Raw genomic sequence first — 27,863 nt, 5'->3', positions numbered from 1 at the left:
TGGACGAACTAACTTTACCCACCCGTGCAGGAGTCATGGATAATTTTAGAAAGACAGGCAACTGAAAAAAATTCCTCAGCTATTAAGGGGCACCAAAGTCAGTTACAGCGAGATGGTGTTTCATTTGGAATAACATAATAAGAGAAACCATGCCTGCAATACCCTATGATAATAATATACCAAGAGAGATTATTTAAGGAAAAATTAAAGTAGACTTTTAGGTCAGTTATGACTCCCCTAGCTAGGAGTTCAAATCCAAGCCCATCTCCATGAAAATATTATCGTTGAAAATCATGATTGTTTTAAGAAAACACTGTGTGTAGAGGGCCTGTCTGTGAGCAGAAACTCAGCCAGTTTGTGGAAGGAAAGAACCCCGTTACTGCTGTGTGTAGCCCACAATGCCATGTCTATTGCATCCTAGTCGCATACTGCTTTCTCCTAAGGCTTGCAAGAGTCTCAGCACTTAATGGAATGGGCACTGTGCAGCCTGTAAGATAAGGTCATTTCTGAAGTCAGCTGCTCAGGATGGAACGAGAGGGAGAAGAAGCAGGATTAGGATGCTGAATTGAAGCTAGAATGGATGGGGTTTTATCCTCAAGGCCAGAACTGGTAGGAGCAAAGGTTAAAACTCAGGATGCTGAAGCCATATAGCAGTCCAAATAGACAACATCAAAATGGATATTGGAAAGAGGGCCACATGGTCAAAAATTGGCAGAGAGATAACAGAGTGGAGTACGAGGACCAGGACGTAACTGCAAATATGCATCATCAGCAAACAGAGCTGAAATCATTTCTTATATCAAGTTCCTTGGGAAACAGACTGAGAAGGCAAAATGCATTCAGCAGGTTTATTAGGGAGTGAGGGAAGTGGTGCTGGGAAAAGGGAAGAGTTGAACTTTGATACACTCTCAGCAGGCCTCAGCTGATTCCAGAAGGAGTTCAGGAGCTCGGATGCCCTTTCAGAGTTGTTCCTTCTTGGGGCAAGGGGGCCAGGCCTTTATAACCACCATGGACTGACCGATCATTGGATGCCAGTTGCCCCTAGCAAGAGACTATGATCTTGGATGCTGCCAACACTCCCGGCAGCTGAGGATGTGAGCACTTCCATCCTTAACAGGGGTGGGTGGCCCACTGCAGCGGCAGGATACACTCTGGGTCTAATTCTTGGTCCAGTTCAGTTGATCATCAGTGACGAAAGTATGTGTATGGTTGGTCTGGTTTTAGGACACAAAGCAAGGTAAATATCCTCAGCAGAAGTGGAAAATTCCACAGAGAAACTGAACTATCTGGGTAACTGCGGGAGCATGCGCAGTCTCTAATGCTATCTTTTGGGATCCCTAACCCATTATTTCAACTAAAGAAGCCTAACTGACCCAACTCCATTAAATATAATCAAGCTAAAAACAATTATAAATATTTTATTGCAGTTAAAATGATACCATTGATTATTGTCCAACACAGAGAAGAATAACTAATAAAATAACTAATCAAGATTCTCTTTCTATGTCTTGATTTCAGATGTAAACTCCAGGAAGTTATCAGTTGAGAATAGGGTTCTAAAAGACCTGTGTATCAAACTTCACACGTATTTATGGAAATGCAAATTAGTTGCATATCCTCATGACAACAGAGGCCTTAACTAGGCAGAATGCTTTCTTTAAAGCAATTTTTTAAAATAAGTTTTGACAACAAAACTGTAATTCTTTTTAAAATTGCAAATATCATCTCCTACACTCTTACATCATCTCTCTCAGTTTGTTCTACTTTCCTCCCCAGCACTGATCCCCTACTAATATGTTACACTGTGTGTATATTCATTGTCTATGTTGCTCATCTGGAATTACAAGCTTCATGAAGGTAGACATTGGTTGATGTACACCACTAATGTGCCCCGAACATTGCCTGATGCGCAGTTGGCACTCAGCTAATATACTTTAGATTAAAAAAAGAAAACATCCAATTGTTCCCTCTTCCCCAGGGTGTCCTGCCCATTATTTTATCTTCTACCAGATGCGTGTTTGCTCTCAGCTCAATCTCTGAAAGAGAGTTCACTACATTTTCTCTAGTTCATCTTCATGGCAGAGGGGTCTGGAATTCCCAGTTCTAAAGCCTACAACACAGTATTAAGACAGTCTGGCACAGCTCTGATGTGCCCAGACTATCCACCCAAGTCTTGTTCTTCCACTGCAGTTGTCTTCCAACCCAAGCTTTGAGTGCATGCTCAACCACTTTCGGGTCTGGTGTCCTTCTGGGCTGTGCAGGGAGCGTGATGTCTTCCATACGTGCTATCTCCTCAGACCCCTCACTTCCACTCTTAGTACTATTTTTCTAATCCCCCCATTTCTGATAAGTCAAAGCTACCAGATCTCCTTGCCCTAACCTAGAAAATCTTACTGAGTGGAAGATACTCCTTTGCACCCCTTTGAGCAGAGGTGCAACATCTTTCCAGATAGCTCAGAGGCAATATAAATTTTTCTTTCATCAAATGTCTCCACTTAGGACAATCCAGTCCATTCTTGAGGAAAAGAAAATTCAACAGCATTCCAAACCAGATGGTATACCATGGAAAGAAAAAACTTTTTAGCTACTGCAAGCTATGTTTCAATTTATCATTCTTCTTCATTGTTAAGGACTCACTCTGTGGAATTGATAGCTAGCAGCAAGGTTTTACTTCTAAACAATCTACATGGAAACCATTCAGAAACTCTAGATGACAACAAAACTGTTGGTTTATTAAATATTGGCCCCCCTTCTTTCTTGCTGCCTGCCTTCCTTCCTTCCTTCCTTCCTTCTTTCCTTCCTCCTTTCTTCCTTCTTTCCTTCCTTCTTTCCTTGAGAGGAAATACCCTTTTACAGTTACAATAAATGCTGGCCTGTTGCTGTGAAGGCTAATAGATTTGTCTATCGTACTTTGTGTTAATATGTGTGTGTGTGCATAGTCAGCTACTCACAAGTGGAAAGAAATGCTGCTTTTCATGGATTTTTTTTTTTTTTCTTATTTTCTTGATTTGGCAGGTCAGTCGAATCAAAATAGGAAGAGAACTCCTTTCCCATCCCCCAGCCCCCAGTATTGCTGAGAGAATAATATTTCAGGCATAAGCTAAAGCAAAACTGGCTGAAAGGTATTTAAAGACATTTTGAGAAAATGAGGAAAAACAATTTGAGAATTTGCAATTACATTAGGGTTTACAATTCTACTACAAAAGATAAACATTTGTTTAAGTCAACCTGTATTCCTAGTGCGAAGGTATGCATATGGGAAAACGTTGACAATGCAAACAAGGCCAAGAGGTGTGAAATCTAAGCATATTATCACTCACTGTCAGATGCTAATGACTCTCATCAAGGTAGAAGAGATTGGTTTAAATGCAAAAATGATTATCCTTGGCAATAGAAGCACAAGTGAGACCTTAGCCAATTATGTGGGTTCTTGTTTTTCCTGACAATACTCCTCATTAGTTCTTGGCTGTGATGCACAGAGAAGAGTGGGGATTCATGTGCCCCCTATGGATGAATGCTGTTCAAGGAGTATTTCTATCCAAAGCATAGTTCTTTCCCAACATATATGAACACAGACAACATGGGAAATGACACATTTTGTGAAAGTCCTGACCTGGTGGAAATGTATAATTCCAAACACCTGCCAAAAAGTAGAAATAGGTGTAACTCATTTATGAAGGATTTTCTGGAAATGTCTTATATATAAAATTATATCATCTTTAACCAACCAAAAGATCTGGATGGGGAGAGGTGACATTAATGCTATTGATTAAAGTACACTCCTTTTCTTTAAAAAAAAAAAAAAAAAAAAAAAAAAAAAAAGATCACGAAGGTTAAACTAATTTACTCCTAGTATTTATTATCTGTGGAGTTGTTCAGGTAATGAGTACAATAAAATTGAATGCACTGTCATCTTTATTGGGATGACGGTTACATTCATAAGCTCTGCTTGTTTTAATAGGTTTATTGTACAGTTGTAGACATGTGCTATTGCATTGGGATGGATATGCTTTGAATATTTTTCTAATTGTGGATAGTATAAAAGTCATTTTCTGTTAGATTGCACAAATCCATTACATTACGAGAAGGATACATTATTGTAACAGGATTAATGTGCAACACATAAACATAATCAGTAATATTCTGTTTGATAAATTATCTCATTTTAATCGGAGTGTAAAGAGATTTCTGGATAGTTCTTTCTTTGATTTGCATAATTGTATTACAGACAGGCAAATTGCATTATATTCTTCATTAACAATAGATGGTTTATATAACTATTGTATTTTTGAAGGCACTGCTCTTACATTCATCCTGCAATTTGTCATTTTCTGACATTGCTGGGGAGCTTAGCTGGGAGAGAACAGAACCTAAAAAAGATTACTTGATTTTCGCTGAGTCCAGTAATATCTTGGCATCCGATTGCACTGTGGTTATGCTATTGTTTGTTTTAACAAATTGCAACCTAGTGGCAAAGAACCTCTTTTAAAAATCTTCTAATGTGAGGACAATTCAGCCCTTATAGATTTCCACAGCAAAATGTCAGCCCTTCTAACAAACTCCACATATAAAAATGTGAATTAAAATTAAATTAGAACCATACAATTGATTTTATGTTTTCACTCTAAGGGAACTTCCCTTTCCTCTCTCCAGCCCAGACAAAAGCTAACAAGTTGCCTGATGCTCCGAATATTCTTCAGGGACACATGGTGTTTACAGTCACTCAGTGGTGATTATAAAGCAACTCCTTCTTAGTGCTCAGCTAACGACAGCTGTCAGCAGCCATTTAAAAATGCAGCACAGCAATGCGGCATTTGGGTGGGTCTGAAATCCTTGGCTTTCAGGGCCAAAAGAGACCCGTTCTATGATACTTTCTTAAGCTGGGGTCCCTGCCCTCTTCATGTCCCCACTGGGATGCTGAGGAGACAGCGCTGGAGCAGATACCACACATGTGCCCAGTTTCCCAGTCCATGGCCATCCCCAGCCCAAGGCCTGTCACTCAGTAGGGGCAACAGGCTTGTGTTGAAAACATGAACAGATGAATGGAGACATGGATTCCATCAAAAATCTCAGAATCTCTGGATGGAAAACTGAAAAAAAGAAAAGCTTTCACACTCAATGCAAATTTTACTTCCTACCACTGCCTCCCCTAAATTGAAAATATGAGACCCTATTACAACCCCTTAATAATTCTCTTTTGCTTTACCTGTGCTTGGAACTGAAAAACTCCCAAAGCACCTTGATCTGTACTTTATTTGAATCTCACAACAGCCCCATTACATGGGCAGAACCAAGTCACAGGTGCTGAAGAAAGGATGAGGGCTTACAAAAGCCCTTCCTTATTGCCCTCACCACCCGTCCTGCCCCACTGGGAGCTAATATCTGTCCTCTGTGCATCATCTCCCTCCCTATACCCCCACCCATTCTTCACTCCCCACCTGCTTGGCCCCCTGCCTGCTGACCAGTGCCTGCAACTCTCCTTCTGTCTTCACGCCTGCCCTCTATTCTAATCTATTGCCCAGGCTGGAGTGCAATGGCATAATCTCAGCTCTCTGCAACCTCCGCCTCCTGGGCTCAAGTGATCTGACCCCCTCAGCCTCTCAAGTAGTTAGACCATAGGTGTGTGCCACCACACCTGGCTAATTTTTGTATTTTTGTATTTTTTTGGTAGAGATGGGGTTTCACCATGTTGCCCAGGCTGGTCTAGAATTCCTAAGCTCAAGCAACCTGCCCGCCTCAGCCTCCGAAGTGCTAGGTAGATGCTACTCTCAAAAGTGATCCTGCATCTGGTTTTTGAGTCCCTGGAAGCTACATCTTTATTGGCTTATTTATTTTAGCCCGTAGGCCTTTTTTTCATCTACAGATCAAATACCAACAGGGTGATGGTTCAAGGGTAGATTCAAGGGACAGGTGCCCACACTTACAGGAACCCCTGCTCCCCCTAGCCCTCAGACTCCAAAGCTCAGAGCCTCCTGAATCAGACTCCTCCTACCCCCATGGTGGAGGCTGCAGTCTCCCCTGGAATTTAACTTCTATTTGTATTCTCCTCCCCACCTCTCTGACAGGTATGGATGTTCTAGTCATTTCCAGGGGCTCCTAACCCCCAGGCAATTAATTCAGCTGGTGTGATCATGGTGGAGGGAGCCGACGTGCCCTCCATACGCCCAGTGTTGTATACTTCCTTCAGCTCTGGCCTTGTCCTTCCTCAAACCTGATTGTCAAATAGTCATAATCTCTATAGAAAATTGCCTGTGAGCTTTTCAATGAAGTCATGGCAGGCACTCTGCTAATCTGAGCTCTCAGCTGAGTGCAGGCTGAGTTGTCTGCAGGGCTTCAGGCATTAACAGGTATGTGTGGGGACCCTGGAGGCATGCTCCGATGCCAAGGAGGCTTTCTGCACAGACACAACTGGAAGAAGACGAAAGAGAGAGAGAGAGAGAGATGGGGATAATGCCCATCTTCTGACCAGTCATATGAGGAGAAGAGCCGGAGGCAGAAGAAGATGCTCTCGGGGAAGCAAGGCCAGAGTAGCCCAGAGAGGCACATACAGGTGCATTCTTGGCATGGACTGTGGGAGCTCCACCGCACTGGGAACTGGAAGCTAGCACCTCTGTGGTTTGGGAGCTTAGGAGCTCCAGGAAATAGCAATGATCTAGGCAGGAGATCAATTTTCCCTTGGGGGCCCCACCATCAGTACCAGAGGCAAGCATCCATCCTCAGGAGGTATGCAGGCACAGTACCTTTGTGAAAACTCCCAGAGGTTCATTAATGAAGACTTGTAAGTGCCCAGAGATGCCCAGAAATAATAAGAGGGGAGGTGGCTTAGGACTGCTGCATGTAGGCAGCAGCAACGAGGAGAGCTTGGACTGCCCGTGATAATGGAGCATACCCAAGGGCTAATGAGAAGGCCTGGGGAAAATTAGATTTTCTTCATGGATCACTTCCTTGAATTAGAAGTCAGATAAATTGGGGCCCTCTTGGCCAGTCGTGGCCCTCCAAAACTAAGAAGCATTGGAAATTCTTTCTAGCAGATTCTTCCTGAAGGACAGCCTCCTCACCGATGGAATAAAACAAAAACCAAGGTCCTGGTTGCGAGTTCTCGTAACACCCATTGAGATAATTTTTAACATGAGTGATAACTAACTTTGCATCAACAGACCTGCCCTCTGGTGGCTTACAAGTAAAGAGGAGAAACTGGCTCACAAAACCATTACAGAATGGATGCAAAGGTATTTGATGTATTAAGCATCCAACTGTGTGATGGTAACAGCTTAAACATAGTGGGTGTTTCAGATAAGCTGCACTCTCTGCATTGTTCCTGCAGAGGCTAAGGGAAATTTTCCCCATGGCCATCTGAAGCCTTGCTGGAAAACCAATATGCAAAAGGCAGATTAATTGGCAAAAAAGTCATACAGATGTATGAATGTGTATACAGGAGCGTTCAGAACAAAGGTCCAAAGATACAAGGGAAATTGTCCATTTAAATGCTTAAGTTCAACAAAGTATGGACAGTCATGTAGAAATTTGATTGCATAAAAATAGTGTGATCTAATGGCAATAGACTGAGAGGGAAAATCCAGCAAGGCCTGTCTGTCTAGGTTCTCTAGGCCTCTCAGCATGAATTCCTTCCTTCTGGGTATGGGGCAGAGTCCACTCTGGAATGGGTGTCCTATGGCCCACAGTCAAACGAGGACGTCAGATTATTTCTTTATGGCCAGTTTTTATACAGAAAGGTGAAGGGAAAATTGAGTACTATTTTTAGGTTTTTTTATGGCTGGCTTTGGGGAAGAAGTGTCCTGGTTTTCATGACCCATTCTGTGGAAAGAGGGATTCTAAGGCTAGCTTCGGGGAGGAATGGGATGGGAGGAGAGACAAGAGGGCAGGAGATCAGAGAAACAATTTTGCTGCTGAGGCCTTCATTTTAAGGTACTGTTTTCTGAGCCCCAACAGACCCATTTTATAGCTGTGCAAACGCGAGTAAGGAGAGGTAGGGACTCTCAGCTGGGAGGTGTGACCTTGGGTGGTGTGGCTCCAGGGTCTGTGCCCCTCATCCCGTGTTCTGCCCACCTCCACCCACTCAGTGCTTTATGCTGTGCTGATTCAAGGAGGGAGATCAGGGTGAGCTGGAGCAGCTGAGGAAGGCTTGAAAGACCGGGGCTGAGAGGCACACAGGCACAGTTCAGGAAAGAAAACCAGTGAAAGCCAAGGCCTAGAGGGAAGGACTGAGCCTGTGTCCCTTTTTTGAGCCTTTCCCGCAAGCGCTGAAGGTCAAGGACTAAAGCCTGTCTGTCCCACCTGATTTTTCTAAGGTGACCTAGCAAGTTAGTGGAGAAATCTTGACTCCTGGTACAGATTGGGGTGTGCCCCCAATCTGTCAGAGCTGCTTCCTGCCCACTGCCCCATCCAATTGTTCGAATATCACTTGTGTTATCAAATGGTAGAAAGTCAGATATCCGGACATTTCCTCTGGGTAATCTCACCCAACTCTCTCATTTTAGAGCTCCCAAATGCCCTTGTGCTGACACATCAGTCCCTGCTATTTCCTTTGCCTGGAATGTTGTCTTCCTACATCCTGTCTACCTAGAAAACTCCTCACCCATTAAACCAACTCCTGGGACCCACAGCTCTGTGACCCCTTTCTTCTTCTGGCAGTGGAGGCAATGGCCCCTCCTCAGTCCCTCACTATCCTCGCTCGTGGCACTTGTCACACTGTAGTCACACTGTGGTGACTATTCTCCCACCACCCCTTCTGGGCCCACAGGTGAGATGGTCCTCTCTTTGGATCTCCAGTGCCTGACATGGGATCTGGTCCTAAGCAGGTGCTGGAAACACATGCCTGCCAAAGGAAGAATGGAAAGAAGGAAGGAAGGAGTCGGGCATCCCACTTACAGAGTGGGGAGAACAGAGACAGAGCACCATGGTATGCATTTGGGATGGGCTGAACAACGGCCACAGATACCCAGGTCCTAATCCCTGGAACCTCTGGATATTCCCCTCCATGGTGACAGAAACTTTGTAGATGTGATTGCATTAAGGATGTCAAGACGAGGAGGTGATCCTGACTTATCCAAGTGGGTCCTAAATGCGATCATAAATGTCCTTAGAAGAGAGAGGTAGAGAGACACTGGGAACAGAACAGGAAGAAGGAGATGTGATGATAGAAACAAGGGGAGCGAGCAAAGGCCGTTAGTCCAGGAATTAGAGTAATCTGGAGGAGCCTGAAAAGACAAGAAACAGGGCCGGGCGCGGTGGCTCACATTTTTAATCCCAGCACTTTGGGAAGCTGAGGCGGGTGGATCATGAGGTCAAGAGATCAAGACCATCCTGGCCAACATGGTGAAATCCCATCTCTGCTAAAAATACAAAAATTAGCTGGGCGTGGTGGCGCTCGCCTGTAGGAGAAGAATTGCTGAGGCAGGAGAACTGCTTGAGGCAGGAGAATCCCTTGAACTTGGGAGGCGGAGGTTGCAGTTAGCTGAGATGGTGCCACTGCACTCCAGTCTGGTGACAAAGTGAGCCTCTGTCTCAAATTAAAAAAAAAAAAAAAAAGAAAGAAAGAAAGAAAAGAAAAGAAAAGAAAAGAAAAGAAAAGAAAAGAAAAGAAAAGAAAAGAAAAGAACAAAAGAAACAGACCAACCCCAAGAGCCTCCAGAGAAAGCACAGCCCTGCTGGCACCTTGATTTTAGCTCATGAAAACCCATTTCAGACTTCTGGCCTCCAGTACTGCAAGAGAATAAATGTGTGTTGTTGTAAGCCACCAAGTTTGTGGTAATTTGTTACAGCAGCAACAGGAAGCTAATACAATATTTTTTATTATACCCTCTGCACGATTAGTGCTGGGCTCCCAGAATACACACTGTAATCGCTCCCACATCTCACATCCTATGTCTGGCCTGAAAACCCTAGGAGCCATGTCCTGCCTTCTTCTTTGTGCACACTATTCCTTGTGGCCAGCTCTGGGTCACCTGGCTCATTTGCATATTGTAATCTGTCCCTGCTGAGATAGTCCTAAAAGAGTCAATTTTCCAGAGCCCATGCAGGAGCTGAGGCGTCTCCTTCAGGCTTCTTATGGAACCCAAGTGCAGGGCCAGAGAGTGCGAAGCAGGCCAGTTTGCTGCACTGCACTACCAGCAGGAATGCAAACCTCAAAACATGTAGCCGAGGCTCTCTGGGCTCGCTGGGAGTGCAGCTGGCAACCACAGGCATTTCTGCATGGAGGGCAAGCTGCAGCCAATGGCCAGTTCAAAAGGGAGAGGTTATTTTGTTATGGGACTAGCCTTATACAGAACTTAATAGGGGAGGCCATGTGAAGGCCTCCAGAAAGCTCTACTTCTTCCAGTTCTCTCCCCAGTTATGTTTATTTATGCAATAGATACTGATTGGACACCTCCTAGGCATTAGGCATCAGACTAGGAATTAGAAATAATAGAAAAATAAAATTGTAGTCTACTAGAAACCCAGGGTCTAGAAAGGGAGATACATATTGTGAGCATATATTGCAAGCAAAATGACAAGACACACACACTTGTGCGCACACACACGAACACATGCATATATACATGTGCATATACATGCACAATGTGCACACACAAGGGGCTAAGGGCTTTAGGGATAAAAGTACAAGGATTAATGGAATTCAAAGTAAAGAGAGGCTGATTTTGTCCTTAGTGTAGGGGACGTTTAAGTCAAACATTAAAGGGTGAAAAGGGCTTTCAAGGTGAAAAACAGAGATGCAGATTCACGGAGGGGAAGAGCACATACAAAGGCACAAGAGGTGAAAGGGCACGATGTGTTTTGGAAAGGCCATGAAGTTCCATGTGGCCAAGATTCCAGAGCTCAGGTATGAGAAGGCCTGAGAGAAGATGGGACCCCATGTTAAAAGTCCTCTAAAAATGGGTTCATTTCCTGGCTTTTCCTTTTATTAGTGGTATAAATTTGGGCAAGTTTATTAATCTCTCTTTGTCTCCATTTTCCTATTAAATAAACATAATAATATCATTCACATGTGGTATTGTTAGGCTATATGATTTTACATATGTACAGGGCTTAGCATATCAGGAGAACCCCACCCCCGATATTCAAATTCCTGCAACATTAGCACAGTTCCTGGCTAGTAGAAAGTGGTTGTTAAATGTTGGCTGTTATTCTCATGAAAGATTGTATACTTTGTCATGACAGAAATGACGCTCATTCTAGAGCTCTATTCTGTAACAGATGCTCTGCTGGATTTCTTACAAAGGACATCTCATTTAATCTTTGACTGTAAGAGGTTGGTGTCATTATTTGCATTTTTGTAGGTAAGGAAAATAAGACTAAGAGAGATCAAGGGTCTTGTCCAGGGTCACACAAATATGGCATGAAAAACTCTGAGCAGAAAATATTTCTCTCGTCAAATGAGTATGGTCACACCCATTTGTGCACCATAAGACTATGCCCTGGATGAGGACCACTGGGACTTTCTAAGTAGAAAAGCAAAGTTTCAGAGTTCTTTTTTTGAGAGAACCCCCTAAAAATACAACCAGATAACAAATATGAAAAATACTCAAATTACAGATAATCAAAGAAACACGATGCTATTTTTTAAAAGAAAACTACCCAGTGCTAGTGAAGGTATGAAAGTATGATACATGAGGCAGTTTCATCTGTGATTTATGGAAAAGAAAGTCAGCACGACCCTTTTGCAAGATAATTTTGTGTTGTGTTCTAACCTTTAAAATATCTGGATGTTTTAAACCTATCATGCTGCAGCTGAGACTTGATCCTTTGAAAAGAATTCAAAATTTGGGAGAGCTTTATGTGTAATAAATAAAAAGTAAGACTAATAATAACAAGGAAATTATAATACTACCGTATTATTGATGCTTTTGAAATAATCTTAAGTAAAAATAATCATGAGAAGCATTGGTGACGGTGAATGCAGTACCATCTGAAACACATAAAAATACGTGCAGGGGAGCTTCCAGGTTGGCAAACACAGTAATGGGCTGGGAGTGTGACCTGCCCCAAAGGGAAAATGCTGCCCTTCCCTACTGTCCCCAGTCTCTTCCCTGCCCTATGGATCTATTTTTTTTTTGAGACAGAGTCTGGCTCTGTCGCCGGGGCTGGAGTGCAGTGGCCGGATCTCAGCTCACTGCAAGCTCCGCCTCCCGGGTTCCCGCCATTCTCCAGCCTCAATCTCAGCTCACTGCAAGCTCCGCCTCCCGGGTTCCCGCCATTCTCCTGCCTCAGCCTCCCGAGTAGCTGGGACTACAGGCGCCGCCACCTCGCCCGGCTAGTTTTTGTATTTTTTTTTTAGTAGAGACGGGGTTTCACCGTGTTAGCCAGGATGGTCTCCATCTCCTGACCTCATGATCCACCCGCCTCGGCCTCCCAAAGTGCTGGGATTACAGGCTTGAGCCACCGCGCCCGGCCGAGTTGCACTCTTTATCATAAACTGGAAAACATTTTTTAAAAAAATACGTGCATGAAAAAAGACCAGAAAGAATTACCTAAAACGTTGATGGTGGTAGTTTTTGAGTAATCAGATTCTTTTCTTTTTCCCATTTTTTAGTGTTTTAAAGATATTCCATATCATACATATATTATCCTTATAACCAGAAATAATTATCTCAAAGTGGAGAATAACTTTATAGCAGATGTTTACTTATTTGGGCAAAGAGAATCATTTCCAAAAATGCTAACAAAATCTATAAAATTCCGGCATGTAAAGCAGATAAAAAGACAGCAGTTCTGGATCAAGTAGGCATGAGGATCCCCAAAGCTTTGTCCTTCAGCTCAATATCATGTCTGCAGAAGCCAGAGGCATCCAGAGCAAAGTATAAAAACCAGTGGTAAGCCGAGCATGGTGGCACCCACCCACAGCCCCAGTAACTCAGGAGGTTGATGTGGGAGGATCACCTGAGCCTGGGAGGACAAGTCTGCAGTGAGCTGAGATCATGCTGCCACTGCACTCTAGTCTAGTCAACAGAGTGAGACACTGCAAAAAAAAAAAAAAAAAAAAAAAGCAGTAGTGAAGGCAGGTCCCCAGTTTTGTAGCCAGCTCATCCCCTTTCCAGGAAGGCTCAGGTGTCTGTTCCCGTCTCTGGGGTCTTTGACTAAGGTGAGTGAGCTCCTTAGGCATGAACACCCACTGGGTGTACAGACCAGGACATAATTCAGCAGCTACAGAGCCAATGGCCAGTGCCAGGAGCTACAGTGACATCCCCAGCAAGCAGCTACCTCATGGGGACTTCACCCTGCCACCCCACACACCAACTGTCCTCTAGGAGTCAGACACTGAATGTGCTTATAATGACCCTAAAATCACTGGTTGCAGCCCCAGGAGTTTAGGACTCTAACACTACAGTAATCCTGGACCTGTGACTTCTGACTATGTTGCTGACTGCTGTAAGCTTCTGGCTGTGCAACTGGTTTTTGGTAACATCCCAAGGTTCAGATCAGCGGGGCTTTTGAAAACTCTAAATTTTATTCCAAAACCTGTTCGGAGACCTTTCCTGGCCTTTCTTTTTCATTCCGTTCCTTCACTGGTTGAATACTACTCCCTCCTTCTCTAAATGTCAGACAAACATTTTTACTCTAGGGGTACCACTTAGCTTGTAAGGAACAAAAATAAGATTGCTGCTTTTCTCACCACCCATTTGACTCATATTACAGTAAATGCTTTTCAAAACAGAATTAGTCAAGATAACAGTTTTCCTTCAGCAATAGCGTTTCCGCAGCAGGCCACGCATGAGGCCTGCTCAGCCTTGTGAATTTTCTATCAGTTCTGGGAGTTACACATTTTAACCCAAATAAATATATTTGGCTCAGTATCAAATGAAAAAAAATATCATCCTTAAGCTTTTCTTCCCTTTCTCTTTTTCTGTAGGAGCGAATTAACTCCACGTATGTGCCCATAAATTGGGGCATTAGCTAGATGCAAAACTCCAAATTCCCTATACCCTAGGTGAATTTAATCTCAGGGAACTCAGATAATTAAATACAAATGGAGGTATTAACTTTGAGGCAAGTAGGAAGTTCAAAAATATTTAGCCAATCTGGGGATTGCAGATGCAACCTGCACCTGACACCAAGCTGCATAATGTCCCCAAAACTGATTCACTGTGCTCTTCCAATGGGCTGCCCTAAAGCCTGCCTGTCTTTTCCTACCAAGGGTTACAGTGGGCTTCATGGTACCAATGGGCTTGGGGTAAACCCGTCCTTGGGACAAGAGAAACAAGTCAAAAATCACATCTTTCTTAGGAAGCCCAATTAAGTGAAACTATATTTAGAAACAAATATGCATTTTCTTCCTCTCACACTTTCAGTTGCTTCTTTACAGCATCAACTACCACATGATCCTCAATACCACTCACCCATCCATCCTGTCTAATCCCTGCTGAAAAAGTCTTCAGGATGTCCCAAAACTTACATAGTTGGTCTAGACTTCTTAGCCTGGAATTTGAGCCTTTAGCTGATAATAAACCTTAACACTATGATAAAAGTAGCTGGCACTTACTAAAGCATCTCCTGTGCCAGGTACTTTATCAATATTATCTTATGTAACGTTAACCTTATAGAACCTCAGGAGGAAGGTTTTTTGATCTTTGTTTTCCCAAGGGAGAAACAAATCTAACGTGGTAAATCACCTGACCTAGTGAGTGGTGGGGGCTGAACTTAAACCCAGGCTATCTGACTCCTGAATCTTCCCTTGTCACCTTTCAGCTGCTCGGTTGGAGCTTACTGAGGGACAGTTCAGGTTCCAGGCAGAGAAGCGGGAATCGGGGCATTCTTTCTTCTCCATCAGCCATGAGCGAGCACAGAGCACAATGCAAGTGAAATGTAGTCTTTCATTTTATCAAGCAATGAGCATAATTAGGAAACAATGAGGAATGACAACTAATGATGAACCTCTTTTCTTCCTAATTAAAATTTAACGATTGTATTTCTTCTATTATTGCCCAGAGCAGCAGTGTATGGTGTGTGTTAACAAGATCCTCACTGGGCTCAAATGACGGCTTGAGTTCTCATATGACTTGGCACAGTCCTGTCCACACATGCCAAGAATGTACTTGCTTTGCAGGTGGCTGCCCTTCTGCCCTCATGTCCCGGTGGCAAGAGGGAAAATAAACCTGGATGGGTAGAATAGGGTCAGATTGAGGAGAGTTTTGCTGGGAGAAATTATTGGTAAGTATGATAATTCCACAGACACAGGGGGAAAGGACAGGCTTTGGGGACGAAGCTGGGTGCAAATTTCAACTCAGCCAACTGCTTGTCGTGTGACCTTGGGCAAGCTCATTTGCCTCTAGGAGTCAGTTTCTTCATTGGTGAGTGGGAAGAAAGTGCCTCCAGTGGCACCGTTGCGAGCCTCCAATGAGACACGGGTGCCAGACACTCAACACGGTGAGCAGGGGAGTGTTACACACATCTGTCATACGTGGTTGCCCAAAACCTCTGGAACACTCCGCTTGCATTCGGATTGTTCCCTGAATGTGAAACCTAGCTTCCCATCAGAGATTCCCCAGAACCACATTTTCCAGCTTCACTGCCGTTAGAAGGCAAATGTGACCTAATTTTATTGATCAGATGCCTGTGCAGTAAGCTTTGATTTGGAGCAGTTATGGGGAGGATGAGGTGGGGCGTGGCCCTCTATTTTGCTGGCAGAGGGTGGCAGCATGGCTGGAGAGGGGAGAGGGGACAGCTAAGGTGCCAACTTCCTGGTGGCTGCTGCTTGGCGGGCCAGTTCTACAGTGGGCACTGAGAGTTTCTCCTGAATGCCTTGCCTAGAATCTATTTCTTCTGTCCTCCTGGTAGTTCTGTGCATTTTCTCTACCTGTAAATACATCACTTTCTGCTAAAACTGGCTAGAGAGGTCTGTGTTACCTGCCATATACAGCCGGACCCATAGAGGGAGCGAACTGGCCACTTCATCTAAGTGCTGGCAGAGGTAAGTGTTGACACAATGACTCTGTCAAGAGGCTGTTATGATAACTCAAGTAGGAAGGACAAGACCAGGGAACTCCAACAGGTACTGTTTTTTCTTTCTTTTTTTTTTTTTTTTTTGAGACGGAGTCTCGCTCTGTGGCCCAGGCTGGAGTGCAGTGGCCGGATCTCAGCTCACTGCAAGCTCCGCCTCCCGGGTTTACGCCATTCTCCTGCTTCAGCCTCCTGAGTAGCTGGGACTACAGGCGCCCGCCACCTCGCCCGGCTAGTTTTTTGTATTTTTTAGTAGAGACGGGGTTTCACCGTGTTAGCCAGGATGGTCTTGATCTCCTGACCTCGTGATCTACCCGTCTCGGCCTCCCAAAGTGCTGGGATTACAGGCTTGAGCCACCGCGCCCGGCCCAGGTACTTATTTCTAAGAGTCTACCACCTACATGTCCCCTGAATCTCCCTCTACTCTCCATCCCATTGACAGCCCCTTGGGCTGCATCCATAGTCCTTCCCCAAGACAGTCACAGGAGCCCTCAGCGAATCTGCCTGTCTCAGCATCACATCCTCACCAGCAGCTAGGGTGAGCTTTCAAAAGCAGCAGTCATCTCACATCCCCTGCTTAAACATTTCCTGGAGCTTCCTTCATCTTAGGACAAAGTCAGAATTTCTTATCATGGCCTACTAGAAGCTTCATGAGCTGCAACCTCCTCCCCTCCCTCTCGCCCACCCACCTTCCCTTCTGACACAGTGCTTTAATCCATGCTTCACTTCTAGAAGATCCTCCCCTTCCCCTACTCCACAGGCTTTGAAGATCCTCAGTCAGTACCTCTACCTTTCCTCTTTTTGCGCCTGGTGAACTCCACTTCGCTTCCTCGGGCAGCCTTCGCTGTCCCTGGGCTCGGCTAGGCGTGCCCAAGCACTCAATTCTCCCCTTTCGTAGCTCCCAAGCTCCTTTTAGGGAGTGCTCATTTGGCGTCTGTCCACAGAAGACTAGCGCTCCCTGTCTATCGTGTATGTTGTTCCCCACATGCCCTGAGTCTGGAGGGGCACATGACTCAGTTTGTGCATGGGATGTGATGAGTTTCACTTCAGAGCTAAAATAGTTTGGAAGTGAATGAACCTTCTCCACGATCATCCTCTACCCATCTACCAATGGAAGGAAAGGACGAGCAACTCTGGGGGTGCTAAGGCTCCAGGTGGAAGAAGCTTTGGCTCCCTGAATGCCTATGTTGAAGCCTGCCTGTCAAATACCCACACTGAATTGATACAACATAAGCCAAGAATGAACTTGTATTATATTAAAACACTGAGTATTTGGGTAGCCAGCTTTACTCTAACCAACACGGCCCTGCTAGAGTCTTGAGGAGAACATGGAGTCTGTCCTCTGCACAACTGCATTCTCAACACTGAGCACACTTCCTGACCCAGAGTAATGGCCCCACAAGCATGGGTTGCATGAATGACAGAGAAAGAAATCCACAGGCCAAAGGAACAGATAGTACTATAGCTGGGGAATGCAGGTATGGCAGAAACCAAACTAATTCAAATACCAGGAGGGTTTAAGAAGAGAAAGGGGCACGTCTGTTAGTGGGGCCCATCAAAGACAGTGAAAGGACAGCCGTGCTGATGCATGAAATACAGGGCCAGAGAGGAGACAAGTTATCGCGTTTTTCGTCCAGCCACCACTCACACGTCAAAGTCTCATTTCTTTCTCCCAACACGAGTTATACATCCAGGCGGAGTTCCTGGCATGATCCTCCAGAGAGAGGAAAACAGTGCACGTATTTTTCTCTCCATCATAAATACCTGAGTGACTTGATGGCTCAATTGAAAGCACTGAAGTGTAGGACAATTTCCTCTTTCAATGCCTGTATATACATCTGCTTATGTGTGTATTTATAGTGTGCATATGTACGTGTAGAATGAAGCTTGGTTCAGTAAAACTAAACTGATCTCAAATATACAATGTGGTCACGTTTCCTGGAAGGGAAATAATAAACCCTTCTCAGGATTATAAAATTTTAGAGCTGGAAGGAACCTTAGAAACTATCCAATTCAGATCCCTCATTTTACAATTGGGGAAACTGAGGCCAGGAAAGCCAAAAGCCTTGCTCCAGACTTAGCAGTTGCCCGGTACAGAGTCAGAGCTCGTCTCCAGCTTCCCACTCCAGAGACCTTTCCACTTTCTTAGGGTGTAAGATTTTGTCTGTAAGCCAGGGAAGATTAATAAGGCTAGTATTCTTCTGCCTACTGTTGAAGGCTTTAGAGTTTAAAGGATGGCTTGCAAGTGACCTCAGGACCTGGCCATATAAGGGTCTGTCTCTACCGGTCAGCAGGATGTCCAGCAGCCACTGGTCTTGATCTTGTATCCACGTCCCAAGTGCCTTTGTTCTAGGTCCTTTCCCTGTGTCCCTCTAAATTGTGCTTAACCCCACTGTAAACCTTCATGGAAGATAATGGTTACCATTTCTTAAGCCCTGTGGTGTGTTCCAGAAACTGTGGCAAGTACTTTACATAAATTATTGCCCACAGTCCTAACCACAATACTGGCAGGTAGGTGTGCTGTGCCTGATTCTACAGTTGAGAATACGGAGGCTCAGAGATTCTAAGTAATTTACACAAGATCACACAGTCAAGGGGACAGAGCCAGGATTTGAGCTCTGGCCCATCTGGTGGCAGGGCCCATATTTCTACCTTGCCACAGTGACACTGCCTCTCCAATAGAAGAACTGAGAATAAAACGAGGTTGAAAGAATAGATGCGGCCGGGCGCGGTGGCTCAAGCCTGTAATCCCAGCACTTTGGGAGGCCGAGACGGGCGGATCATGAGATTAGGAGATCGAGACCATCCTGGCTAACACGGTGAAACCCCGTCTCTACTAAAAAAAAATACAAAAAACTAGCTGGGCGTGGTGGTAGGTGCCTGTAGTCCCAGCTACTCGGGAGGCTGAGGCAGGAGAATGGCGTGAACCCGGAAGGCGGAGCTTGCAGTGAGCTGAGATCCGGCCACTGCACTCCAGGCTGGGCGACAGAGCGAGACTCCGTCTCAAAAAAAAAAAAAAAAAGAATAGATGCAAAAGTCATCCAGAACATGCCAAGACTAGGAGGTGTGCATTTTGGTGAGATGTCCTCATTCAGTGCTGACAAGACATCAGACACTCACTTCTGCACGTCCCTCCCCAGGTGGTGCATGAGCTCCAGTAGCTGCCTCTCCTACCTGCCTTCCACATCTCCAACCTGGTGGGACTCTACCATTGGCAGATCCACCAGACCAGGCTAGCCACAGAGACCATAATGTTCCCATGTGAAATGCTGAAACTGAGAATTTTTACATGGAGTTTACGGTCAGTAGTTTTCCCTAGAAATCATCTATACATCTGCACCTTCCACCCAGGCCTTTTCTTCTCATGCTTCGTGCTACCTGAACGTGAAACGAGGTGGAACTCATTTTAATTTCCTGCTACAGAATGCATAGCACAGTGTCTAGGAAGAAAAGAGAGAGTGGTATATACATATACATGGTACATATATATGCATGTAGATGTACTGTTTTCTCCCTATATATGTCATCTATATGAAATGAATAATATATATTTAATTATTTATTTCAATGTTGTCTAGAAAAAATAATTTTCAAAATACCAGTAGGCTAGAGAAGTACTTGTTCTCTTCCCACCATGATTTTTAGTCCCAGGCAGTGGAAATCTTGGGTCAAATAGGAGCTTTGTCTTCCCAAGGCCCATAATGCTTACAATTCTGAAGCTTTGGTCCCTTGAGGAATGACTCCTCTCCTGCAGGCTCCCCATAAACCCAGTACCTTTGATTAAAGCCGACCTCCTCATTCAGACTTCTGTACTCCCAACTGACCCGACTTCTCTGGTTTTCCAGATTTTTGATGAGTGATGTTTGCATCTTGCAATCATCTGCACACATGTACTGAGATGTTGGCAGTCTTCCAAATAGCTTTTAGAGATCAGTAGGTTGCAAAAATATCATTTGGCTGGTAAACTGCTCACAGAACAAGCTACATTTCCCAGAGTGCTCTCCTTCAACCCTACCCATCACTATCCACCCCTGCCTCCTTTTCTTTTCTCCACCTCACTAGACACAATGACACCTAGCACCAGCTTGAAGACTGCATCTTTTTCTGCATGAGTATGCAGTGTACACACACACACACACGCGCGCTCGCACACACACACACACGCTGATTTCCATGCACTTCTAAGCAGAGGGAGAAGAACAGAGGTCACATTCATTTCTGTCTCCCGACCCTCATAGCTTTATTCAGGCCAAGGGAAAACAAAAGAGAGAACACTCAGGAATTTTTTTTAACCCTAGTCAAGTGTTTGTGGCCTCCACAGCTGCACATGTCACTGGTGAGAACATGCGTTGGGATCCTCAGAAGGTTGTTAGGAAGAATGAATGAATGATCACGTAGAAAGCAGCCTGAGCACACGGTGCTGCCTAGATGCTTCCTCCTCCAGGCACACTGCCGATGCACAACAAGTGGGCTCTGGACCCTAAGTCTGACTTGCCCAGAAAGCATATAATGCAGGCAGCCTAACCCCATGCAGGAGAAATATCTCAGTGACAGGAGCTCCACGGTTCATACCCTGAAAGCACCTTTAATGCCTGATGCTTATACAAACAGCCACCATTTATTGAGTGATACCTACTCATGCAAGGTAAGGTGCCAGGAGCTTTGTACACATTATTTCTCAGCTTCCCAAACCTCTAAGGTTGCAGTATTGTCTTCATATCATATTAGTAGTGAGGAAACTCAGGCTCAAAGAATTGAAAAAAAAAAAACTAAGTAGTCAGGATCTTGAAGGTGGGATTCAAATCTCTGTGACTGGGCTCCCAAATTCCATTCTTTCCCCTACACCATGTACATCACCGCCCTCCCCTCAATGACAATGCTGAACATCATAGGTGAAATCCAACCCACTAATAAGGTTAATGACTCCCATTATCTAAAATGAGAGAAAAGCCATTCTTTTATGTATTCAACCAATACTGGTTGGACTCTACGGGAATTTAAAGAAAAAGAAATCCTTTCCCACAAAGAGAGCATCATCATTGAAATGCATTGTCTGAAACACATGAAAACTAAATAGCCAGTGCTATGATGCCGTGGATTGTCATGCCTTCCTAGACTTACATGGGCCCTTACAGCTTATCTGTAAAGATGAAGAAATTGGGGTCCTGTGTGGGCAAACATTTGCTCCATCGTGCAGTGTTAAAGCCAGGTTCCAACCAGAAGTTTGGTGTCTAATATTCTATCCCTAGCTCTCTCTCCAAAGATTTTAAGAAAGGCAGCCTCACAAAGCACTGGTAGATGAGTAAGCAATTCTCCTGCTGAGGGATAAGTGGCCAGCTAGCTCTGGTTTTTAATATGGACTGAGGTCCGCTGGCTGCTGTGAGCATGAGTGCACAATGAGGGCAGAGAGTAGAGTATATGGTCACACACACCTTACTGACCACAGCACAGCCTACTGACGAGGTCAGCACAGCCTACTGACGAGGTCACAGGGGAACCCAGAGGAAAATAAATATTGCTGTGTTAGAGAAAAAATTATAAAAACCAGACACCTTACTCACATTATAAATGTCATATCATGTTGGTGCCTAATCAACACTTTGAAGCATTAGCATTGTTTTAATCATTCTTCTATTGGAGAACAAATGTTGCATATATAATTACACTGCTGTATTGTACTGTACAAATAACCATGTAATGACATCGTTGGAATTTCTTGGTTCTTCATGGTAATGCCAAGTATAATTACCATGTAATCTGCCGAGAGCAAACAAGGTTGTAATTATTCCATAATCCAATCTAATTATGGGGCAACTGGATTGTTGTTTGTGTTCAGGAGGAAAATATACATGCAAAGAGGAGAAAAAGAAATACATTCTCCCCAACCGAGTGCAGAGTAAGTCGGGGGCTTGGAGATGGTTTTTTATACTATCATCTGCTTAGATGATGAAATACTTGCTTATTGGACTGTCAGTGTTTGAGGCCCATCATCTTGAATGCTGACTCTGGATTTACTGGGTGAAGGGCTGCAGGAGCAAGTCAGAGAGGGAACAGAGGTGACAGATGTGGACAGAGCCTTGGGAGTCAAGCACCTGTCCATTGGAATCAGGAGGATGGAGAGAGGCCGGCCCTCATGAAAACCTCTCTTCCACAAGCCTTCCCTGTACCTCTGACACATACCTGGGACAGCAACAGAAAAATGAATACGTGCCCACTCAATTCAGCTAAATTAACCAACCATGCCTTGTTTCTCCTGCTGTAGGCCTTTGATGGTGGACGCAAGACTGGGTCTGGGTCTCACAGAGGCGTAGAAGACAGAGAGGAAGAGAATGCAGGAAAATGTGAGCAGGCGTCGGCAAGATGTGCGCTATGTGTAGGTCGGTGGGAACTTCATTCGTTTCCCAGGGTTGCTGTAACAAAGTACCACAAACTGGGTGGCTTGAAACAACAGAAGTGTATTGTCACACAGTTCTGGAAGCTACAAATCTAAACCCAAGGCGTCCGCAGAGCCACTCTCCCTAGTGAAGCTATAGTTAAGTTATCTCCCTCCCTCTCGCTAGTTTCTGTTGTTTGCTGGCAATTTTTGGCCTTCCTTAGCTTGCAGCTGCCTCACTGTGATCTCAGTCTCTGTCTTCCCATGGCATTCTTCCTGTGTCTCTGTCTCTTCACATGGCATTCTTTTTATAACAACGTAAGTCAGTTTGGATTAGGGACCCTCTCTACTCCAGTATGACCTCATCTTAGCTAATAACATCTGCAATGACCCTATTTCCAAATAAGATCATGTTCCGAGGTACTGCGGGTTAGGACTTCAACTTATCTTTTAGGAGAGAAGACACAACTCAATGCATAATAGGGACCATTGATTTATACATGGCACACAGTTCGGCACACAGTTATTAAGCATCTGCTATGTGACTTATATATGATTATTGCCTTGCTTTTCTTTCCTCAATTGAACACTTACTAATTGTGTCACAAGCAGTATCTCATTTACATCTTTTACAATTTTATGATGTTGGTGCTACCATTGTTTTCATTTTACATATGAGGAGGCTGAGACTTAGGTCGGATAACTCAAGATGGGGCTGGGATCTTAGTCCAGGCTTTCAGACCCCAAGACCTGCACTCTGGCTTCATGCCTGGCTTTGCTAGTCCTATGGGTTAGCAGGACACATAGAGACAGGAGCCAGGGGGCCTGAAGAGAGTCCTCTGACTGAGGTCAGTGGAAGGCCACCATCCCAGAGCAGCCTGTAATAGGGCTCAGAAGGGAGCACTGCAATGCGGACAAGGAGGTCTCTGAAACTGAGCGTCCAGGAAGGAGTTAAGATGGGAAGATGGAGAGTGTGGTTAAGTGTTAGGATGGAAGGATGGGGGACAGGCATAGTTTCAACACAAGGGAGCCCATCCCACCAAGTGCTTCCAGGACCATTCGTTGGCTTGCTCCTACCAATGGCAGCTTTTGCTCTGCACCATCTTGCAAAGGCTCCTCTACAGATGGGGCACACCGTGTCCTCGTCCCTCCACAGATGTGGTGTCCAACTGCGGCCCCCTTCTAGGGTGGTCAGGGAGTGGAGGGTCCACCCATCCCACTACCTTTCCCTTCTCACTTTAAGGCCTGCCTGTGAGCCATATGGTCACCTGGCCTCAGAAACTTGCTTCCTTTCTTGAGGTACTGAAAGTTTTCAGAGAAAATTACAGTTACACAGTCTTAAAACAGATAGTAAATTCTTTATTTGGGGACTAATCTTGTCAGACTCTTTGACCCTGTTGTTGGCTGCTTTTCTAACCTGATATCAGTTAATCTCCACTGGCCAGAAGTTAATCCCTTCAAGAATGAGATGAAAAGCGGTTTTGGGAGGCAACATTTAAAGGCCTACACACAATAACACACCTCTGACCCTGCAGTTCCAGAGCTGCCTCTGCATTTCTATTTCTGGAAAGGGTTCAAAAACCTGTTCATGTGAATGGATGTGAAGGACTTTTTATGGCTGATCTTGCAAGATAATACTTTTTGTGAATAATGTAGAAGTGTTTATACTTTAAGGCAGAAGGCACATGGCCTAAGTATGTGTGTTTATCAAATATGGCACAGATGAAGGCAGACTGCAACCAGTGTGGGGAGTTTGGAGGCTGCAAAAATGCCACAGACATTCTCTAGTTGTCAAATATCAGAGTAAGGGGTGAAAATAAGCCTTCGTGGGAATCCTCTAGAAAAATTGATATTTGTAATCAGTTACTACATTCTGGGCATTGAACCCATTTGAACTGCACTGTGAGGTTTGATGAGAAATATATCGCCTCACCTTCCTCACACTCATAACAACCCACCATGGTATTAACAGCATAAGAAAAAGAAACTGAAGCTCAGAGAGGTTAAGTAACTTACTAAAAGTCACACAGTTACTAAGTCATAGAGGCTGAGGTGAAAAACCACATGTGATTCTCAGGCATAGGGTCTTTTATTGTCCCTTGGAAGCCACAGACTTACAGAACAAAGGCAGATACTATATACCTCTCAGGCCTGGGATTACTGTCTTTTATTGCCAGGTGGCCTGTGCTTCTTTCACCTATCAGTGTTCAGCTTGGACCCCTCTGCTTTCAGGAAGATTTTCTGGACTACATAAGACAAAAGAATAAGCTCATAGAATTAAAACGTCAGAGCTCATACAAATCTTATAGCTTATCTCGGTCACTGGTTTCAACTGTGTTCTGAGAAGTCCTAGAGGTTCACTCTGGAGTTACTAGGGAAGGGGGCTAGGAATGAGTGAAGGCATACTCAGAGGGTGGGAATTCACACACCCACACAATGCTGCAGCACTTTACAAGCTACTTGCTACATATTTACACTTTACATGTTAGACTTCTTTTATAACCTTTTATTTGAAAGAGGGCACTGTAGCTAAGATAAAAATAATGATAATATGCTAAAGCTGGACATGCTCCCTTATTGTACATTATTCTCCTTTTATAGAGAGGGAAACAGAAATACAGAGAAGGTAAGTTCCTTACTCAAGGTCACAGAACTAGAACTGGAACCCAAGTCTCTGAGCTCCAATCTAATATTGTTGCTAATAATCCATTTTTCTTCCTGACTCTCAGATCCAGCCAGATCCTGACACTGTAAAACATTAGCAGATATATGCACATGTATATAGGTATATGACATGAAAAATACATAAGTATGTCACAGAGTTGTATATATTTAACCAGCCCCTATGAACTAGACTGTAAATTCATTGAGGGCTGGAACCATACCATTTCTAGAGCTCATGACTCTCATTTTCCATGACTCCTTAGCTATTCTCAAGCGAGGACCATTTCTTGTGAGATGGTGAGATGATGACATTCCTAATGTCTAGCAGAATGCTTGGCATATAGTAGATCCTTAACAAATGTTTACAGACTGAGTAAACAACTCTGAGAACCAGTTTTAAAGTCTCTACTTACGTACCTCCAATGACAATAAACTTACTACCTGTGAAACAACCCACGCTGTCCTTTAGTACCTCCAGGTGTCAGACTGAGTCAAAATTTATCTCCCAGTATATTCAACACCAGTTGGGTCTGGTCTAGTCCTTTGGATCCAAGCTGAATCCCCTTCCACTAAAAGCATGGCATATATTTTGAAAGAGATATCAGGTACCTTCCACACTTAATCCTGTCTCTCTCTCTCTCTCTCACACACACACACACACACACACACACACAGGTGTGTGTGTGTATGTAACTTATAAATCCTTTATTTGTTTCTCCTTCTGTCATTCTTTGTATAGCCATTGGTGTAATGACTAAGTACTCTGTCTATATTCACATTATCTGGATTCAAATCCCTTTGTATCATGCATATGTGTGCACACACGCGCGCGCGCACACACACACACACACACAGACACACCTCTTATTCCTGTTTGTTTCCCCTGGTGAGTTCTGTGATTTGCCCACCCCAAGATTCTGTTTTGCGTGGAGATCCTGTTAAATCCCTAATTCAGGAATATCACAGTAGGTCCTAAAAGAGGCAGTATTTTTCCTACTTAATGACAACTCCAGAAATAAGTGATGGAAACATAGCCAGAGTTAATGCACAAATTTTAAAAGATATAACAATATTATCAACTAATTTATGCCAATATATTTGAACAATTGGAGAAATGAACATATTTCTAGAAAAATAGAATGTTTCAAATCTAACATATGTAGCATGCTTGAGTAGCCTGATAATAAATATAGGTATCAAAGCAATGATTAACCACTTCACACACAGTTCCCCACACAGAGAATGTCAAAGAGTTTTACTACTATTTACTGCCTAAATGCAAAAAAAAAAAAAATTATTCTAATGATATACAAGGTCTCCCAGATAATTTCTCAATTCATTCTATGGGACCATTATTGCCTTGATATAAGGAAAAGGATAATATAAAAAAGAAAAATTACAAGTTTAATTTATAAATATCAATACAAGTATGTTTTTAAAGTATAAACATATCAAATCTAATGCTGTATAAAACTGATACATGGGGGAACATTAGAAACATCCCCTTTAAAACTGGAAACAACACAAGGGTGCCCACTTCTAAGTCTATTTCATTTTGATGCAAGACACAGAGAGAGCATATTATAGGACTTGAAATACATTAAGGTTGTGAATAAAAGTGTAAAACTGTCTTTATTTGAAGACATGATTAACTGCATAGAAAAATCCTACAGAGTCAGTGCAAAACCTGGAATTAACAAATTAACTTAGGAAGGTTGTGGGAAACAAAGCCAATACACAAAACCAAATTACATTTCTATATACAATGAACATTTGGAAAATAAAAATTTAAAAATAATACCACTTAAATAGCATACACAGATACTTAGAATTAAAATCAATTAAAAAATGCGAGACCTTTAGACTAAAAACGATTTCTTTTATTGCTGAAAGAAATAAAAGAAGAATATACTATATTCATGGATTGGACATCTCAGTAATGTTAATGTTTTCATTCTCCCTGAATTCATCTATAAGGCAAAATGCAAATTAAAATCCCAGCAGGTTTCTTTTTAGAAATTGGTAAGCTGACTCTAAAATTTCTATAAAAATATGAAGGAGCTAGAAATGCCAAAACAATTTTGAAAAAAAGACAAACATTCTATTTTTTTAATGGACAAAATATTTAAACAGATACTTCCAAAGAAGATATAGAAATGTTCAACGACTGCATAAAAAGATAATCAACATCATTAGCCATAAGGGAAAAGAAAATTAAAATCATAATTAGACATCATTTCACATTCACTGGAATGACTGGAAGTGAAAAGGCAAATAAAAGGCAAAAGTAATCTATAGTGTAATTTCATAGCACTAGGGGTGAGAAGATTGGCTGTAAAGGGGCATATACCAACTTTTAGGATGATGAAAATGCTCTATGCCCTAATTATGATGGGTAGCAACGTGGGTGTACCCATCTGTGAAAATTCATCAACTGTCCACTTAAAAGGATGCATTTTATTGTTGGTAAACTACACTGCATAGTTTAAAAAATGACCATACCAAGAGTTGAAGACGATGTATTATGGCTGAAACACTTCATATGTTGCTGGTGGAAATATAAACTGGCATAACAACTTTGGAAAACCAATGACTTATTGTTTGGTTGTTTTTTATAAAGTTAAACACAGACTTAACTCTCTGATCCAGCAATGCCATTCCCAAGTATTTTCCCACAAGAGTTGAAGATAAATGTCCTCAAAAATATTTATTCCAAATTGGAAACAATCCAAATGATTGTCAACAGATGAATGGATACACAAATTTTAATATATTCATTCAATGGAATACTCCTCAGCAATAAAAATGTGCAAACAAACAGCAAATAAACAGAATCATGATTTAATCTCACAATGTTGAATGAAAGAAGCCA

The sequence above is a fragment of the Piliocolobus tephrosceles genome, chromosome 11 (genome assembly GCF_002776525.5).
Source record: "Piliocolobus tephrosceles isolate RC106 chromosome 11, ASM277652v3, whole genome shotgun sequence".
Taxonomy (NCBI): Eukaryota; Metazoa; Chordata; class Mammalia; order Primates; family Cercopithecidae; genus Piliocolobus; species Piliocolobus tephrosceles.
Note: the sequence above shows the minus strand (reverse complement) of the source record.